Source organism: Ambystoma mexicanum, chromosome 4p (genome assembly GCF_040938575.1).
Source record: "Ambystoma mexicanum isolate Mex_15411 chromosome 4p, UKY_AmexF1_1, whole genome shotgun sequence".
Lineage (NCBI taxonomy): Eukaryota > Metazoa > Chordata > Amphibia > Caudata > Ambystomatidae > Ambystoma > Ambystoma mexicanum.
In genome coordinates this window covers 1167625757-1167644286 of record NC_090927.1, presented here as the reverse complement: position 1 = coordinate 1167644286, position 18530 = coordinate 1167625757, and the positions used below count along the sequence as shown (strand labels likewise).

The 18530-nt window shown below is 44.6% G+C and overlaps 1 protein-coding gene across 1 annotated transcript in view; it reads left to right on the top strand.

The window, feature by feature from the left end:
• AIG1 (androgen induced 1) overlaps window positions 1–18530 on the top strand; it is a 1736205-nt gene that overhangs the window by 1429640 nt on the left and 288035 nt on the right. The gene's annotated exons all lie outside the window — the stretch shown is intronic.

The following is an 18530-nucleotide window of genomic DNA, read 5'->3' as shown; positions in this document are numbered from 1 at the left end:
TTTGAATGCATTCCTCTGTTTCTTTGATACCAGAGGGCTATATTATGTAGCTCTTTTGTGTCGCCAGGGCAGATGAAAACAACAGATTTTTGTTTGAGTGGGTGAGAACCCATTGAAGTTTATGGGCAGGTGTAGTGAGCTTGGCGGGTGAGTCAGCTGATTGCTAGGTGGGTGGCACCCACCAAAAGTGTGCAAGTTGAGAGCTATGCTATTGTGTGTTAGTACCCGGCAAGGGTCAATGAGCTTGTAACAAACAAGCTCATTGGCCCTCGCTGGGTCGTGACCAGCCCGACAAAGCCTTTGTCGGGCAGGTTGTGTCTGTGTCCTAGCAGCCATGGAAAGGGAAAAGGGACTATGTGTAGTCCCTCCTGCCCTTCCATGACGCCCATCTTTTTAGTTTCCATTCCATCGAAGGGGGAGACGGGACTACTAGTAGTTCATTATCCCCCTTCCATAGTGGCCATCTTTTTTGTTTACTTTGTAATTCTTTTTTCAATGGCCACCATGAAAAGGGAGAAAGGACTACATGTAGTCCCTTCGCCCCCTTCCATGACGGCCATTTTGTGTGTTTACTTTTTTTCTATATTTTGAATGGCTACCATGGAAAGGGAGAAGGGACTAAATGTTGTCCCCTCTGCTCGATACCAGGCGGACAGTCTTTTTCTTTTTTTTCTCGAGTTGAGAACCAGTTTCAACGCTGTTTCTCAAGTTGAGAACAATTTTTATAAGTACGCCGGTACGACGTGCCGGGGTATTAATAGCAATATAAACCTCGGAGGGGGGGCATTACCGGTCGGGTAATGCCCCAAGGGCTACATTAAATTCTCACTTTGCTCAGGCTCCGAAATATAGCCCTGGGAGCATTTCCTTACCATTGCTTAAGTAGGTGATTGCAACCCAAGTTAGTGGCCCCAACCCAGGGACGAAGGTCAGCTAATACACAATGGTTAGTGTTTTAAAGCTGTTAGAGCTTGCACAGGGGGAAAGGGACAGCCTCATTTGAGAATTACTGTGACTCGGCTTGTCCATTTCTCTTGATGAGTGCCCAGTGTGTGCACATCACAAAGGAAAGCTTGCAATGCAGTTTGTACAGGTGGACAGAGACTCCATTCCTAGCTGCTGATTGGCTAGAGACCTGGAAGCTGTGAGAAGAACAAAGGAGAAGCACAGAATGCTGGGATTTACTGTCATGAGTACCAGGTGAGGGGGTTGTGGCAGCCTCCCAGCCAATGAGGAAGCTTGTAACGGGGTCCTTACCACACAGGGAAAGACCCCACTCGGAGGGGGAGGCTGCCATCTTCCCTTGACAGGACCTAAGTGAGCTCCTGGCATCCCTTGCCCCTTCCCCTTAACCCCAAACACCTTTTCCACATACCCAGTCCCCTCACTACCAAAACCCCACTTACCTGTGCTGCTCTGTGCCTCGCTGGTGCCGGGAACAGGACTGTTCCCAGCGCAGCTCTGTCGCGTGATTAGCTGCCATGAAAAGGGAGAAAGGACTACATGTATTCCTTACTCCCCTTTTCATGGTGGCCTTTTTGTGTGTTTATTTTGTGCCCATTAATTTCATTAGCTGAGCTGGAAAGGGAGAAGGGACAACATGTAGTACCTTCTCCTCGATCCCGGGTGGCCATTTTTTTTGCTTTTTTTTTTTAGTTGAGAAATGGTTTCAACACCGTTTCTCAGCTCAAAAAGAAAATGATATTAGTACCCTGGTATGATGTGCTGGGGTACTAATAGCAATACAACCCTCAGAGGGGACAATTACCAGTCTGGTAATGCCCCCGGGGCTTCGTTAAATCCCTTGTGTCACAGGGCTTGTAACTATCACCTCGGGGGCATTACCAGACCAGTATTGACACCCTCCTCGGGTTCCATTGCTTCATTAGTACCTGGTGAAGGGGGTGTGGCAGCCTCCCAGCTAATGAGAAGGCTTGGAACGGGGTCTTTACCACACAGGGAAAGACCCCGCACCAAGCCTCTTCAGAGCAGGTGGCTGTCATCATCCCTCACCAGGACCAAAGGTAAGTGCACTCCCTGCATGCTGTGCCCCTTCCCCCTAACCCCAGCCCCCTTTTCCAAATACCCAGCCCCCTCACTACCCAAATCCCACTTACCTGTGCTCTTCTATGCCTCGCTGGTGCCGGTAACAGGACTGTTCCCAGCGCATCTCGTTGCGGGGTTAGCTGCCATGGAAAGGGAGAAGGGACTACATGTATTCCTGACTCCCCTTTTCATGGTGGCCTTTTTGTTTGTTTATTTTGTGCCCATTAATTTCAATGGCTGCCATGCAAAGGGAGAAGGGACTACATGTAGTACCGTCTCGCCGATCCCTGGTGGCCATTTCTTTTGCTTTTTTTTCTCGAGTTGAGAAATGGTTTCAGCACTGTTTCTCAGCTCAAAAAGAAAATGATATTAGTACCCTGGTATGATGTGCTGGGGTACTAATTGCAATACAACCCTCAGAGGGGACAATTACCTGTCTGGTAATTCCCCCGGGGCTACGTTAAAGCCCTCGCTTCACAGGGTTTGTAACTATCACCTCAGGGGCATTACCAGACCAGTAATGACACCCTCCTCGGGTTCCATTGCTTCATTAGTACCTGGCAAGGGGGGTGTGGGAGCCTCCCAGCCAATGAGAAGGCTTGGAACGTGGTCTATACCACACAGGGAAAGACCCCGCTCTAAGCCTCCTCGGAGCAGGAGGCTGCCATCATCCCTCATCAGGACCAAATGTAAGTGCACTCCCTGCGTCCCGTGCCCCTTCCTCCGAGCCCCACTCCCCTTTTCCACATAAATAATTCAGCCATCTGGTTACTTGGAGAAATGCCACCATTCTATGTCCATTCGGTCCTCAATACGAGTACATCCGCGTTCATGTAATGTTTCTTTGCCAGATATGCTAGAGCTTGTTGCTCTACATTTGAGATGATTGTCAAATTTTGCTGCCTTAATTAGAGGGGCATAAATGTTTGCCACAAACATGCTGCAGTGACCAAGCATATCAAGGGAGTCTGGACCAACCAAATAATGTTCAGGGGGATGTCCTCATTAATACATCTTTTGAATAATGGGTTAAAATTGTGCATTATAAAGCACAATTGGGTAAAAAGAGAGTCAGTTTGCAATCAGTTTTGTAGGGTTACTCATGTAACAATCCAGTAGATGCAAGTTGCCAACAGGGCACAGGAGAACATCCCAACTCAATTTGATGATAACTTTCACACATTATATGCCAGTATAAAAAACATTTTATTGCAGGATGTGCCCATACATTTCCATGGTGATTGCACCTACATATGCCAGTTTCCCCATGTAAGAACATACTCTTATTTGCTTTGCCCATAATGCCAGTAAGGATACCATAAGAAAACATGTTGCCGCTGCCTCAGCCAATTTATGTAAGAATGTACTCCTGTTGCCATTAAAAATGCTGCAATAAGAAAATGTGTCCAAATTGACTGCACCAATGTAGGCCAGTCTAGATACAAAATAACACATAACACTTACCATGTCTGCTTTATCATAGAAGCCCAGTAAAAATGTTATGACACAGTAAGATACTATAGCTAGACCGGCTGCACCAAAATGCCAGTCTAGTCATGTAGGAACACTTATCATGCTTGCTTCATCATAGTTGCCCTGTAAAAATTGATATACCACACTATGAAATGGCTGGAATGGCTGGACCAAAATAACAGCCTATCCATGTAATAACAATTATAATGCTTGCGTTATCATAGATGTCCAGTAAAAAATGGCATGCCAGAGTAAGATATGGCTAGACTTATTACACCAAAGTGTGAGTCTAGACACATAATACCACTTATCATACTTGCTTTATCGTAGTTGCCCAGTAGAAAATGTCCTGCCACAGTAAGAACGGGCTACACTGGCTACACCAAAATGCCAGTCTAGCCACATAATAACACTGTTGATGCTGGCTTTATAACAGGTGCTTAGCAAATAATGCCATTCTACAGTAAGAAATGGAGAGTGTCCAAATTGCCAGTCCAGCCATGTAATAATGCTTATAATGCTCCTATTATTATAGATCCCCAGAAAGAAATTATATCCCTCCAGTCCCGCTCCTGCAAATAAGAACAGGAATCAGGAAGCACAGATCGCTTCCTTGTCCCTGCACATGTGCACAGGATCCAGAGTGCCACATTGTCAGTACCTTATTCAGTATGAATATGCGCAGAAACGCAGGTGCGCCCTCTTACTCAGTCAGATGTGCAGTTCTGCGGCCTGCATCCCCAATGGACCATGTGATGCTGGGAAAGCAAAGCACCCCCATCCTTTCATGGTCCATTGGACATGCTTGCTGGGGAATATAAATTGTCAAAGGGAAACCACATTTCCATTTGAAACTGTCAAAGGCAAACCATTTTCCACTTTGACAGTTTAAGCCACGGCTCCTCCATAATGGGTGAGGGTATTGGTGGGTCCGCGCCCCCTCACCCATTAAGGATGAGCCATCCCGCTTACAGCTTGTTTCAAATCTTGCTGTAGCTTTGGCACTGGAGACCTATTTTATTATGGCATTAAGAAAGAGAGGTGATGAAAATCCTATGAAATCCTCATTGAGGATGCTGTAAAAGAACTGTATATAGATTATTTGATTCTGAGAAATGTTATTAATATACATTTGATCATATCTATTCCCTCAATTATTAGTTTATGATTTGAGACTCCTGTATATCTTGAGCGGTGTTGTCCGAATGGACTCTACATTATATTTATTTCTTCTGTATTATTATTTATTATTTTTTTTTATTTACTTGTTTATAATCAAAAACGATTGATTTTTACAAGATGTTGATATGAAATGCAGAACAGAAAAAAAAACGCATGTTTTGTAGAAAATAGATATCATAGATGCAGATAAAAAAAGAGATAAAGACAGAACAATAAGTGGATGACAAGAAACAGGGGAATCAGAGGAATAATTGGAACCAGGAAACTAGGCGCTTCACTGCAGAAACTTTGTGTCTCAACATAAAAGAAAGTCACTGTTCTTTAAATTGCACTTGACTAGTTTGTAGGTTCTGGTTTAGACTCAATGCTGCCTCTAAAATCTTTACTGTCGCTGTCGACCACTTAGTTCTGTCTCCAGCAATCAGACGACACCACCATGTGTTTTCCTCTCGGAGTGGTACGTCATACATCAAAGGGAGCAGATAGGCTTCCCACAAAAATTGGGTTCTAGTGCAAGTCGTGAGTAAGTGTCTCAGAGTTTCCACTTTTCCTGGGTCCAGACAGAATCTGCAGGTACGAGCGTCCGTTTTCGTACGGATTGCTATAATTTCCTGTGTTGGTAATTGATTGAATCTTATTTTCATAAAAGTTTTCTGCATTTTTTTGTCGGGGAATTTTATGCAGTAGCTCATAGGTTGGTTGAGTTTATTTGTTGTTGCTGGTAAATGAGCCAGGAGTTTGTTTCCTGTTGTTTTTTCGCCGGTTTGGATCCAATCTGCTTGCGCTATTTTTGTCTTGATTCTGTTGGGGTTTGTGATTAGATCATCTGTCGAACAGGCCAAATCTGCTAGTTGTTTTGTAAGTTTTTGAACCCAGTTGTTTAGTGCTCTGCAACGTCCTTGGTTAAGCTCTATCTGAACCAACTTGTAAATTGGAATGGTATCTGGAAGAATAATTTTCCGAAAAAGACGCATCTTGCTTTGGTCTACTGATGCTTGTAATGATAGTAAGCCCAGTTCACGTCTAACAGCATCAATTGCGGAGGATTTAGGCAGCCCTAACACGGCTTTCCATAGGTAGCCTTCCAGTTTGGTCCATATGGTGTTATCGATGTTCAACGCAGCGTCCATGCCGTAGATTATAGACGGAACTACCTTTTGTTTGTAGTATTGGATCACTGTAAGAAGCGAGAATTTACCAAATTTCCGATCTACTAATTTCATTTGGATTGTCAGAGTTTTGGTCTTTGTCCATAGCGCTGAAATGGTCGCACTTTCTGACCTTTTTGAATCTATCATGATTCCCAAGTATTTTATAGTAGACACGGATTCAAGTTTTGTGTTGATTAAATACCAGTGGTCTTGATGGATCGTTGCTGAACGACTTTTCCCCATCGTCAAAATTTTGGACTTATAGATGTTTATCTCTAAGTCATTGTCGCTGATGTAACTTGCCAGGTTCGTAAGTTGGCATTGGAGACCTATTTGGGTTTGGTCCATCAGGATCAAGTCGTCAGCATATAACAATCTTGAAATTTCAGCATTGCCCAATTTAGGTGGAAAGGCTCTGACTTCTGGTTGTGTATGCTGGAAGTCTCCCATGAAGGCGATGAATAGGGCCGGAGCGAGCGGGCAGCCCTGTTTAACACCACGCTCTGATGAAACTTGGTCCGATAACATCCCTTGCCGATTTAAGCGTACTCTTAGTTTAGTATCTGTGTGTAATGCGATCACCGGGCATAGGATCTTTTCAGGGCAATTCCATGTTTTTAATTTCGCCCATAGCCTTGGATGGCTGATCTTGTCAAAGGCTTGTGTTAAATCGATAAACGCGATGTGTACTGAAGGCGCACCGTTCTTAACATTGTCCTTTACGATGTTCAAAATAAGGATGTTTATACTGGTACTTGCGTTTTTAACAAAGCCTGTTTGAAATTTATCTAGAGAGGGCGCCGATCTTGCCCAGTTTTGAAATCTAGTTAATAGAAGGGTGGCAAAGATCTTCCCCATGATGTCAAGAAGGGCAATCGGGCGGTAGTTTGCTGGAATTTCTCTATTTCCCTTTTTTAAAAATGGGAACTATTACCGCCTCAGTCCAAGTTTTAGGTATTAGCCTAGTGATCGTACATTGCTTAAAGATTTTTGTGATTAGGGCGGCCCATTCCTCTGGATGCTGCTTTAGATCGACGTTCGTTAAGCCATCGGGGCCAGGCGCCCTAGAGGTTTTTAATTTCAGGATTGTTGCCAGAATTTCGTCGCGATCTGCCAGATCTTCCCAAGGTGATGTTGTGCAGCATAGAGATTTGTTTGAGGTTTGCGAGATAGAAGCAAACTGTGTTGAGAAAAAGGTTATCCACGCCTGTTCTGAGACGGCGTTCGAGAGTTTGTTGTTTGTCACATCGTTTTTGTCTTTGATCAGGGACCAGAATTCTCTTGGGTTTTTTGTTGTTAGAGTTTTTAGCATTTGCTCTGAGTCATTCTGGTACATTGCTGCTTTATGGTGCCTCACCCAAGATTTGTAGGATCTTGTGGCCGCTTTAGCGTAGTCCTTTTCTACCTGATTGTTGGAGACTTTGGCCAGACGGTTTAATTTACGCATCTGCTTTTTTTTCACGGCAAGTTCTTTGTCGTACTCATGGACCCCTTTTCCATTGGGTCGGTAACATAGACCCTTTTCCTTCCTATACGGCAGCAGCAAGGGGATGTAAATTGGTCTACTTGTTGCGTCTATCTTTGTTTTACTCAGTACATCAAATTTCTCGGATATTTCCTTGATATTAGTTGCTGTAAGTTGAATTTGCGACGACTTTCGCTTTACCTCGAAAGGATATATTTGCTTTGGAGTTGGTTCGGTCTCGAGAGTCATTATCAGAGGATTATGGTCGCTGAATTTTGTTCTGTATACCTCGAAATAGTCAACAAAGGGGAGGAACGGATAAGAGACGTAAATATGATCCTGTGTTGCTGATGTTTCGGCACGTTCCCAAGTTGGAATTCGGGGTAAATGGCCTCTAGCTGGTGCAACATTGTAACATTTTCTCGAGTCCATAAAGTCGGTCCAAAGCACACCTCTCAGAGCCGAGGGGCAGAGATTTAGTGCTGCAGCAGTTTGGTGAACTCTTGCGTTAAGATCACCACAGATTATGATGTAGTCAGTTTTCTCTTCAAGAAGAAATGTATCTATGGTTTCCGCGATGGTATCAAGAAATTCCATGTTACTTGTTCTTTGCGGGTTCCAATAGACATTGATGATTCCGAGGTTGGATTTCATATTGCTTCTTGATATAGATTCTATATGAAGCCACTCAACTAGTAGAGCTAACATGCCATATGATTCGGCCACTTTCTTTTTACTAGAGATGCCCGATCCAATTTTAATTGCCGTTAGGAGGCCCGATGATGGTCTTCCAAACAGACCTTTGACTGCCGAAGAAATGTGTATATCATATCCATCTAGCACTGGTGGTTCCATAAGCCACGTCTCCTGGAAGCAGATAATATCAAAGTCACTCAGGTCAAAAGCGTCTGGCTTAGTGAGGTGATCGTGACCCCTCGTGTTCCAAGAACACATGATACTCCTGTTCCGTTGTAGACATTCCGATGTTAGAGGTCCCGTGGGTGTCACTGAATATTTTAGTTGTTATTCTTGCTGGTTTGGGTTCAGAACCTTTTTTAACCATCTCCAAGGCCCCGACGGTTCACGCTTTTTATTATGGGCCCACTCAGCAGTTTCGTCAGTGGACTCTGGGTGCTTATGGATTTTCCCCCGTCTGGGATTTGAACTCCAGTTACCTTCATGTTGAAATTTTCGATGGTTTGTGTTGGTCTTCGACGAGTATAATCTCGATCTGAATCTCCCTCTGCTTTGTTCAGGTTTCTCCCTGAAAGCGACTCTTCTACTGCCCACCGGCAGATTTGTAGTGTTTAGGTGGCGTTCCGAAGAGTCCACCGTTCCATTGCTTTGCAGAGGAACAGCCTTTTCCGCACCTTCAGACATCGTGACTTCCTCTATCGAGAAGCCTAATTGGATTAAGGCGGCGCTCACGTCTTCGTCACCATCCAAGTCCACGAGATTGTTCCCGTGAAGGTAAGTTTTTGCCTTCCTGTCTCTGTGGTAAGGCTCCACCAATACAAGATCTGATGTTTTTAAAGATTTCAATGCCGGTATGCTGGTTAAAATTTTCAGGACCGTCTTTCTGTTCAAGACTAGGAAATTTTTCCCGGCTGCGAGTTGTTGCATTTTAAAGACTCTGGTAGATGTTATTTTGGAATCGCACTGACGCCTTGTCTCCCCTGATATCTTTGTAATATTTACATTTTTTGTCTTTTCAGGTGTTTTTTCATGTTGCTTTTGCCGTACCTCCCTTTTTTTTTGATCGATGGATCCGCTAGTAGTTTTTCACTCTCTTTACACGTTGTAGATTTTGTTTTATTTGTGTTTGAAGGCAGGGATTTACTCCCGATTTGTGGTTCTTCTCCGTCATTTATGTTTAACTCCAAGTTTGTTTCCTCTTCGTTTAGATGGACCGTCAGGTCAAGAAGTGACGAATTCCCCATTGAGCCTTGCTCATCTAGTTTTGAATTGTGAAGTTCGATTATAGTTTGTTCCATTTCTGAGATACTGCCACCTGGGGCTTGAGGTGGCGCGTGGGTAATTACAATCTTTTCCTGTGTCGAAGCAATTACTTTTGGAGTTTTAAACATTGCTGGCATTTTTAGATGTTCTTTGCTTTTCTTCCCGTTTTGAAGTGTAGAATTTGTGCTTTGGCTTCTCACGGCTTGATTTGCCTTTGCACCTTGTGTTTGTGGATCCTTTATGTTTAAGGACAGAGGATGTTCTAACTGGGGGTTTTGCCTGTTTTCCCCAAGATTTCTTACAGTGTTTAGTGTGGTAATTAAAGATTCAAGCCGGGCAAGCTTTGCATCCCATTGTTTCTCTTTCTCCACGTTTTGTTGGTTTTGGGCAGTAATGAAACCTTCCAAAAATGTTACTTTTGTATTCAGGGCCGAAGCAAGAGTTAAAGAGTCCTTCATTGAATTGTTAATTGATTCATACAATTTTACAAAGGGTGCCAGCCCAACTGTTATGGCGGACATGATTGTGAGTAAGTCTGGCTTTTTTGTTGGCATTTCTTGTGGAAGGTGGCCCACCATGTCACTTGATCTTCTGTTTCTGACTGGTGTTGAGGTGTCTTTTAGAAAGTCATTATATGAAGACTGCCTTCCGGGTGGAGGGTCATGTGGAAATATCTTTTGTCCATGCGTAACCAGCACTGGTGGAACAATCCTAGGAAGGGACTTATTCTCCAAATCCGGTTGGGCTGGTATTGGTGACAAAGTCTTTCTTTGGTTATTTACTTTCATTGGTGGGGAAATAGTTGATGGTATTAGAAAATGTTCCTCCTGTCCGGCTCTCTCTGAGTGATGTGGGTGGACGTCTTCATCGAGCAGATTTATTGTCTCTGTTTGAACTCTCGTTCGACAATGGTTGATCCTGTTTCCTTGCAGCTCCCTGTTACCTCGACTGTTGAATGGTGGGCGGTGGGGTTGCCACACTGGGCCTCAGCTGCACTATGAGTGAGATCTGCTATTCTTTCTCTTTGTTGCGCCACTGGAGGTAATTCCAGTGGTACATCGAGCATTTCTGTATCGGAAAGTTCGGTGTCTGTTTGGGGTATTCTCTTTGTTTGTTTAAAAAAGAATTCTTTGAGCGCGTGTGGTGTCGGAAGGTTTTGAAAGGTGGATTTGACTGAGTCACATTTTTTTTGTTTCTGAATTGGAGCCCTTTTTAGTTGTTGGGAGCTATGCTCTAAATGTTCCCCCAGTTCCTTTCCACTCTTTCTTAATGATGCTCTTTTTTTTAATAGCGCCATTGCAATTTCTCTTTTCTGGGCAATGAGCTCGCCAGTTACAGAATTTTGTCTATTTCCCTGGGTTTGGCGATCTGGGGTTGCATCCGTGAACCCGTTCTCAATAACAGGTAAGGAAGCCTGTTGCTGCAAGTCTTGGCTTTGCCACGAGGTGGCGGCGGAGAGAAGCTCCGTAGTCGCGTCGCCTGAATTTAACACAGGCTGATGTTTGGCCGCGACAGCTTCTGCCTGTAAAAGACCTTGATGGTCTTGGATATCTAATTTCTCGGAAAAAGTAGCAGGTGGCCCCCTCACCCTCACCGATGGGGCAAGAGGGACATGGGAGCCACAAGCAAAAGCCGCTACCGGCGCGGTGACCCGCAAGCTGAGATCAGCCGTGCGGGGTCCTACGACTCCGCTTGGCTCACTCTCACTCGCAGCAGCGGAGGCCTGCGGGGTGCCAACGATTGGTGGAATCTTTAGATTTATGTCGAAGTGTAGGGGCCGGCCTTTGGATGTGATCCTTAAGATTTATGGCACCCAAACTGCGGCTTCCACTTTGTACGGTGCAGCCATCTGGGGTTTCCAGAATGCAGCGGAAATCCAGCGTAAGGAGAGCAAATTCTTTAAAAATCTGCTTGGGCTCCCGTCCAGTGTATCTGGAATAGCTGTCCATAGGGAGTTGGGTGTGGAGTTTTGGGAAGACCAGTGGACATTGGCCCCTCTTTTCTTTTGGGTCAGGCTGTGGGCTAATGAGCATGCTTCCTTGTGCCATACTATTATTCGTACTGTGCTAGGTAAATGTGGCTGGAAAAAAATTCCCTGGCTAGCATATGTCTTTTCAATTCTGGGTGAAGTAAATTTAGGCGCCCTTTTTCCGCCTGATACTATTTTGTCCAAAAGTGAGGGGTCCGTCTACAAATCCATGCTGGGTGAATTCATAGCAAGTAAAAGAATTTTGCTAGAACGTGGCCATATTAATGGTGAATTTCACTCAAGCATTAGCTGTCTAACTGGAATCCAACCTTACTTGCTTTGGAGTACGTTAAAAAAGGACAGATGGCTGATTACCAGGGCACGGTTCGATTGCCTTCGGCTGCAAGGCAACACTTATAAATGGAAGGGTTTTCCCGACTCAGCGGGTTGCCCGGTTTGTGGACACGGTAGAGAGGATCTCTCTCATTTGTTATTCTTCTGTATAGGCTATGCAGGTATACGTAAAGTGTCCCTTATTCCTGTTCTTAAGAAATCGATGATCCGCACACATTGGGCTGCTCTTGTGTTCCTCTTGAGCGCCGAAACAGTTCACACCGCATGGGCTCTTTTGACGTTCCTGAAAAGAGCGATGTATTTTAGAAACCGTATTCTGAAACTGCAAGGTGGTGAGGGTCTGTAAGAAAAATCTTAGAGTACAGGTAATGGGTTAAAGTATTATGTACTGTTTTTGTATGAATCATCACTAAAATATCTTTTAACGTAGTTCATGACGAGGCAACCGTCCAGGTGCTAAATGTATTTGTATGCTGTTGTTGGTAATGTTCTATGATACTATTTTTATGGAAGTATAATTTTAAGATTTTGTAATATGAATCAGTGTAATAATTGTGTTTATCTGTCGTTTAATGGTTGCTTTATACAACCAAATAAACTTGTTTGACTGACTGACTTATTTACTTTCATTGGTGGGGAAATAGTTGATGGTATTAGCAAATGTTCCTCCTGTCCGGCTCTCTCTGAGTGATGTGGGTGGACGTCTTCATCGAGCAGATTTATTGTCTCTGTTTGAACTCTCGTTCGACAATGGTTGATCCTGTTTCCTTGCAGCTCCCTGTCACCTCGACTGTTGAATGGTGGGTGGTGGGGTTGCCACACTGGGCCTCAGCTGCACTATGAGTGAGATCTGCTATTCTTTCTCTTTGTTGCGCCACTGGAGGTAATTCCAGCGGAACATCGAGCATTTCTGTATCAGAAAGTTCAGTGTCTGTTTGGGGTATTCTCTTTGTTTGTTTAAAAAAGAATTCTTTGAGCGCGTGTGGTGTCGGAAGGTTTTGAAAGGTGGATTTGACTGAGTCACATTTTTTTTGTTTCTGAATTGGAGCCCTTTTTAGTTGTTGGGAGCTATGCTCTAAATGTTCCCCCAGTTCCTTTCCACTCTTTCTTAATGATGCTCTTTTTTTAATAGCGCCATTGCAATTTCTCTTTTCTGGGCAATGAGCTCGCCAGTTACAGAATTTTGTCTATTTCCATGGGTTTGGCGATCTGGGGTTGCATCCGTGAACCCGTTCTCAATAACAGGTAAGGAAGCCTGTTGCTGCAAGTCTTGGCTTTGCCACGAGGTGGCGGCGGAGAGAAGCTCCGTAGTCGCGTCGCCTGAATTTGACACAGGCTGATGTTTGGCCGCGACAGCTTCTGCCTGTAAAAGACCTTGATGGTCTTGGATATCTAATTTCTCGGAAAAAGTAGCAGGTGGCCCCCTCACCCTCACCGATGGGGCAAGAGGGACATGGGAGCAACAAGCAAAAGCCGCTACCGGCGCGGAGACCCGCAAGCTGAGATCAGCCGTGCGGGGTCCTACGACTCCGCTTGGCTCACTCTCACTCGCAGCAGCGGAGGCCTGCGGGGTGCCAACGGGCGATGGGGGCGGGCTCGTACTGAGCATCGGCCTCCCAGCGTCCAACCTTGGGTCTGTTTCAGCGAGCACAGCGTCGGATTGGGGAGGTAGCAGTGCCAGATACGATGTTTCACAGGAAACGTTAGTAGAATCCTCCTCCGAGCTTTCACTCATTGCGTTGTCCAAAGTACCGTAGGAAATGTCATTTGATGTTTTCTGAGCAGTCCAAGGGCTTACGACCTTACAGGACGCTTTCTCAAGAGGGTTCTCAAGGTGGCTAAAGTTTGTTTGGTTGGGGGGCACTGAGGGTCCTGAAGGTAGCGCGTTTTTCACTGGCATAATGCCAGAGTTAGCGTTAATTTCACGTTTTTTCTTTGCCGTATACATTTTTCGGGATTCTTTGGGCTTCTCAGGGCATTGAAATTTGCTCCTCAGTACCCTACCAGATGGACTTTTTACTTGGGAGTAGAGGGTGGAAAGTTCTGAGTTATCTGTAGCACTTCCAGGTCTAGGATGTAGGGGGTCCGCTTGCAAATCCATGTCTCCTTACCTCTTTGCTTCCGTAAACTGCTTCCTTACCATCCACCAAACAGCCGCACAACAGCCGATGGACTTTACTCCACAGGGCTTACCGCCGCGAGGGTGGATGGGTCTGCCTCTTCAAGGTGTTCAAAGTCACGTGATACGTCATGCGATTAGCACAGCCCCGCCTCCTCCAGGCAGCACACAGGCACACAGGTACCAGCAAGTGCCCTCTCCTTGCTCACAGCGCTGGTGCTGGCGTACACAAAAACAAACGCCTGTTCACGAGCAGAAAACCACTGCTCCGATGCAGCAGCCAACGCCCCTCGGGCGGATGGGTCTGCCTCTTCACGGTGTTCAAAGTCACGTGATACGTCACGTGATTAGCACGACCCGCCTCCTCCAGGCAGCACACAGGCACACGGGAACCAGCAAGTGCCCTCTCCTTGCTCACAGCGCTGGTGCTGGCGTACACAAAAACAAACGCCTGTTCACGAGCAGAAAACCACTGCTCCGATGCAGCAGCCAACGCCCCTCGGGCGGATGGGTCTGCCTCTTCAAGGTGTTCAAAGTCACGTGATACGTCACGTGATTAGCACGACCCGCCTCCTCCAGGCAGCACACAGGCACACGGGAACCAGCAAGTGCCCTCTCCTTGCTCACAGCGCTGGTGCTGGCGTACACAAAAACAAACGCCTGTTCACGAGCAGAAAACCACTGCTCCGATGCAGCAGCCAACGCCCCTCGGGCGGATGGGTCTGCCTCTTCAAGGTGTTCAAAGTCACGTGATACGTCACGTGATTAGCACGACCCGCCTCCTCCAGGCAGCACACAGGCACACGGGAACCAGCAAGTGCCCTCTCCTTGCTCACAGCGCTGGTGCTGGCGTACACAAAAACAAACGCCTGTTCACGAGCAGAAAACCACTGCTCCGATGCAGTATTATTATAGTTTATTTAAGATTGTATACTGAAATGCTTTATTATTTTTACGGTCTAGTACTAAAATAATGTTTTATGACTGATTCATATGAATTCATTAATATTTAATATGTAACACATTGAAATAATAGTTTAATGATGAACAACTAACTATTGTGCAACAATCTATACCTAAAGAGCGAGTTAACAGTGTTAATGAGGGCATACCCATGCTTGTGTCTACTTTAAACTGTTGCTACTCAATGATACCCTTTCACTGTACCTCCTCACCTGTGTTACCTATAGCTCTGTATACAACTCATTGGGTGTCACTGGCCTGCTTCACAGTTGGGAAAACTAAGAAGGTAACATGCACAGTGAAAGGGTGTCGGGGTGAGATTTCTTTGACTCAATTCCGGATCCTAATATTAATAATCGACTCTGGGTTCACTTTGTGCTCTGGCACAGATTAAGGTATTTCGAATTCAAGTCAGGACGTAAATAGCATAAATAATACTTTGCTGCCCAGGAACATCTGCTCTCTCTCTAATTTATTGTCAATAGCCCTGGACTGATTTTATTTGCTATATCTTCCGACTTGTTTTTTGCAGTATCATAACATATGCATTCTATCCGCGTATTTAAACCGAAAGGGGCTCAGGTGCTTTGGTATTGTAAGTGATAGCATTATCAATGTTTTTTGTCAATGATTCCTCTATTGGGTGCCTTTCTGGCCTGCAGCAATTTAAGGTAACATTGTGTGCCCTTGTGGGTTTGTGTGTGTTTGTGTCCCATTTTATTTTGAATGTTATGTTTTTTTTCCATTCTTACGTAGTCATAATTGTCATAGTGCGCCCTTTGGCTCCATAAATGGCTCAGCTTTTGTGCCTCTTTTTGAGTCATGTGTATTAAAGTTTTAGTATCCGATGATAAACTGGGATTTGAAGGACGCAGCTAAAAATGTTCATGGTGTTGAGTGGTGGTATATATTTTGTTTGGGGTGATGTGAGTATAGACCAATGTGTATTTAGGGAATCTGTCTATGATGCTAATTACCAAACGTTCAGCGTTATCACTTTTGTGGAAGAACCAATTTGCCCATGTACATAGTAGGGGATCGTCAATCAGGTTTTCGTGTAAGCAGAGGCACGGAATTAGCTAGCCATGCTGGGTCTAAAAGATTCCCATTGACAGATTATGGATCATGGTCATATAGGAGTGTTGCGACTGCCTACTTTATCGGCAGCGTTCAATACTATTGATCACTCCATACTTCTGCAGTGAGTTAGAGATGTTGCCCAGGTATGGGAAAGTGCTGCTAGCTTAATGGACTCATTTCTCAGGCATAGAACATCCTGAGTCAAATATAAAAACAATTGTCTCTTAAGCAGAACGGGCTGAGTGTGGTGTTCCCCAGGGCTCATGCATGTCTCCTACTCTGTTTAATATTTATATGAAGCCACTCCATGATCTTTTGACAAATTTTGGGACAGTGTTCAGAAATTAGACAGACGATACCCAGATCATTTTTCACCTAAAGATGATGATACCAACATTGCTTATATTCGATCTACTTTTAATCTAATAGAAAAATGGAAGACAGATAATTGGCTGGGTTTTAATCAAGAAAATACAGATATCACGCTAGTTGCATTTCTCAATTGTATTATGAAAGTTTGTGATTTATATCCAAATGTTATGCTTTCTGGGCACTACACAAACACAAACTAAGAAAGAAACTCGGGGGCTTACCCTGTACTGTACATTGTCATTAAACCTACAAATAAACAAAGTAATCAGCTCATCTCATTCCCATCTTATGTTACTAAAACAAATCAGAGCGATCTTATCGAAAAATCATTACTCCATCATTGCTCGGCTGTTGTTGGCTCACGGCTAGATTGTTGTAATGCATGTTTTGCTAGTATGCCTAAATCCGACATGCATCGATCACAAGTACTACAGGATACTGCTGCATGGATTGTTATAGCACACCTCGGCCGGCCACATTGCCCTAGCTCTGAAGAAATTGCACTGGCTTCTGATAAAGAACAGGATATGGTTTAAACCCTTAAACATTGCACATTAAGCACCTTTTCGGAGAGGCTTCTGCGTATACTAAAGATCGATGGAAATGGTATGGCCCTTCTAGGCCATTTAGAGCAGCTTTTCGCCAAACCAAGGCCATCGATCGGTTTAGGCTCTCCAAGGGGCCTGGGCCATTCTGGAGCGGTCATTGCGGCCAAACTCTAGAATGCCCGCCCAGAAGATCTATGCTGCTCTCACAACCTTATGGCCTCAGAATAACACGTAAGACACGTTTATTCTAATATTGTTCTACACTTGAAGGCTTCTTTATGTGGCTCAGGACACGCACTTAGATACCCTTTGATTGTAGTGCCTACTTCCTCAAACAATACACTACAATACAATAATTAAGAAATGCCACCTGTGGCACGATTTATAACATGGTTGCTTGGTGGCTACTGGGGTTGCTGTGGTCTTTTCTAGTTTCTGTTGTTATTTGAAATGTAAGTCAATTGCCATCAAGCAGACTGGCTCGGTGATCACACAGATTTTCATCTAATACTTTGCCCATGTCCTATCATCTTTAGTGTGTGCATTGCTATTACACATTAAGATACTTGGATCATATGGCAGATACAGTCCTCCAAATATAGGTTTTGCCATCTTATGACATGTATGAATGCAATTCTCCTTGTAGAGCCATCATATGTCCAGGTAGTCCAAACATGATCCAGGTGTTGTGATCAAATACCTTGGATCTACATCATTTCCCAGGCTTTACGAACATATGGCTTACATTGCATTCCTGCACCCAAATACTTCGGTTGTTTAATAGCTACAGCAATGTCATGATATGGCAAGTGCTCACTTTACGTGCCGGGCATTGCAAGCATATACCAGACATTCCCATCATATGCCCAGATACTGACGCATCATGCTGCGTGTGTTGCTAACATGTACCATGCATACACATCATATGCCTATGTAATTGCATCATATACCGGGTATTGTCATCATATGCCCTTTACCAGCTATTGCCATCTTTTACGGAGGTAATGACGCCCTCGCCTAGAATCGACGATGGCGGGACGAGAGTGGAGAACGTGTGATTATGCCTTGCTCCTTTCGTCAGGCAGAAGAAGACGAGCAAAGTGTTTGCTCATGCCTCGTGGCAAGGGTTTGTAGGTGCCAACGTTGGTGCCTGTCTGGACAGCAAGGCACATAAGACAGAAACCCTGCGCCTAGCTCTCATTTTGACAGTACACTCAAGGAGCCCCATTTTTGTGAGCTGCTCAGGTCTGTGTGTGTTATGGGCATAGAGTCCCTTTGCGTGCAAAGCCTGCATAAAGAGGGGTTTGTATTGTGTCCTCTCTTTCCTTTACATTGTGTAGACTTTAAGCCTCTCTTGAAATAAAGCATCTCTGAAGGCCAATGTGTGGTGTAATGCTTCTCCAGTAGTATCGAGGTCTTTATTATGCCTTGGAGGCACATTATAAATAACACACTGTACTTTGGCCAGTGCATCCCACTATCCTCCCAAGATGTCTTGGGGGGGACCCCCCAAACCGTCCCTAGATCCCTATAGCTCCTTCTCTACGTTCGGTCGCCCCCACTATTTCAGGAAAATATTAATACCTACACACTGAAAGAAATCCCAAGCAACTGACCTTTGATCATTTATGATGGTGGGGCTCACTTAAATCCTCACTGCCCCTGACACCAAAAGCTATCTTTGGGACTTCATGGCACCTCACTGCCTATCAAAGGTCACACAATATTAGGGTGACCAGATTTTTCACACAAAAAACCCGGACAGGCCATAGACATAAAAGTAGGACTAACATAAATACATTTGAAAAAATACAGTCCTACTTCTATGTCTATGGCCTGTAGTGGAAGC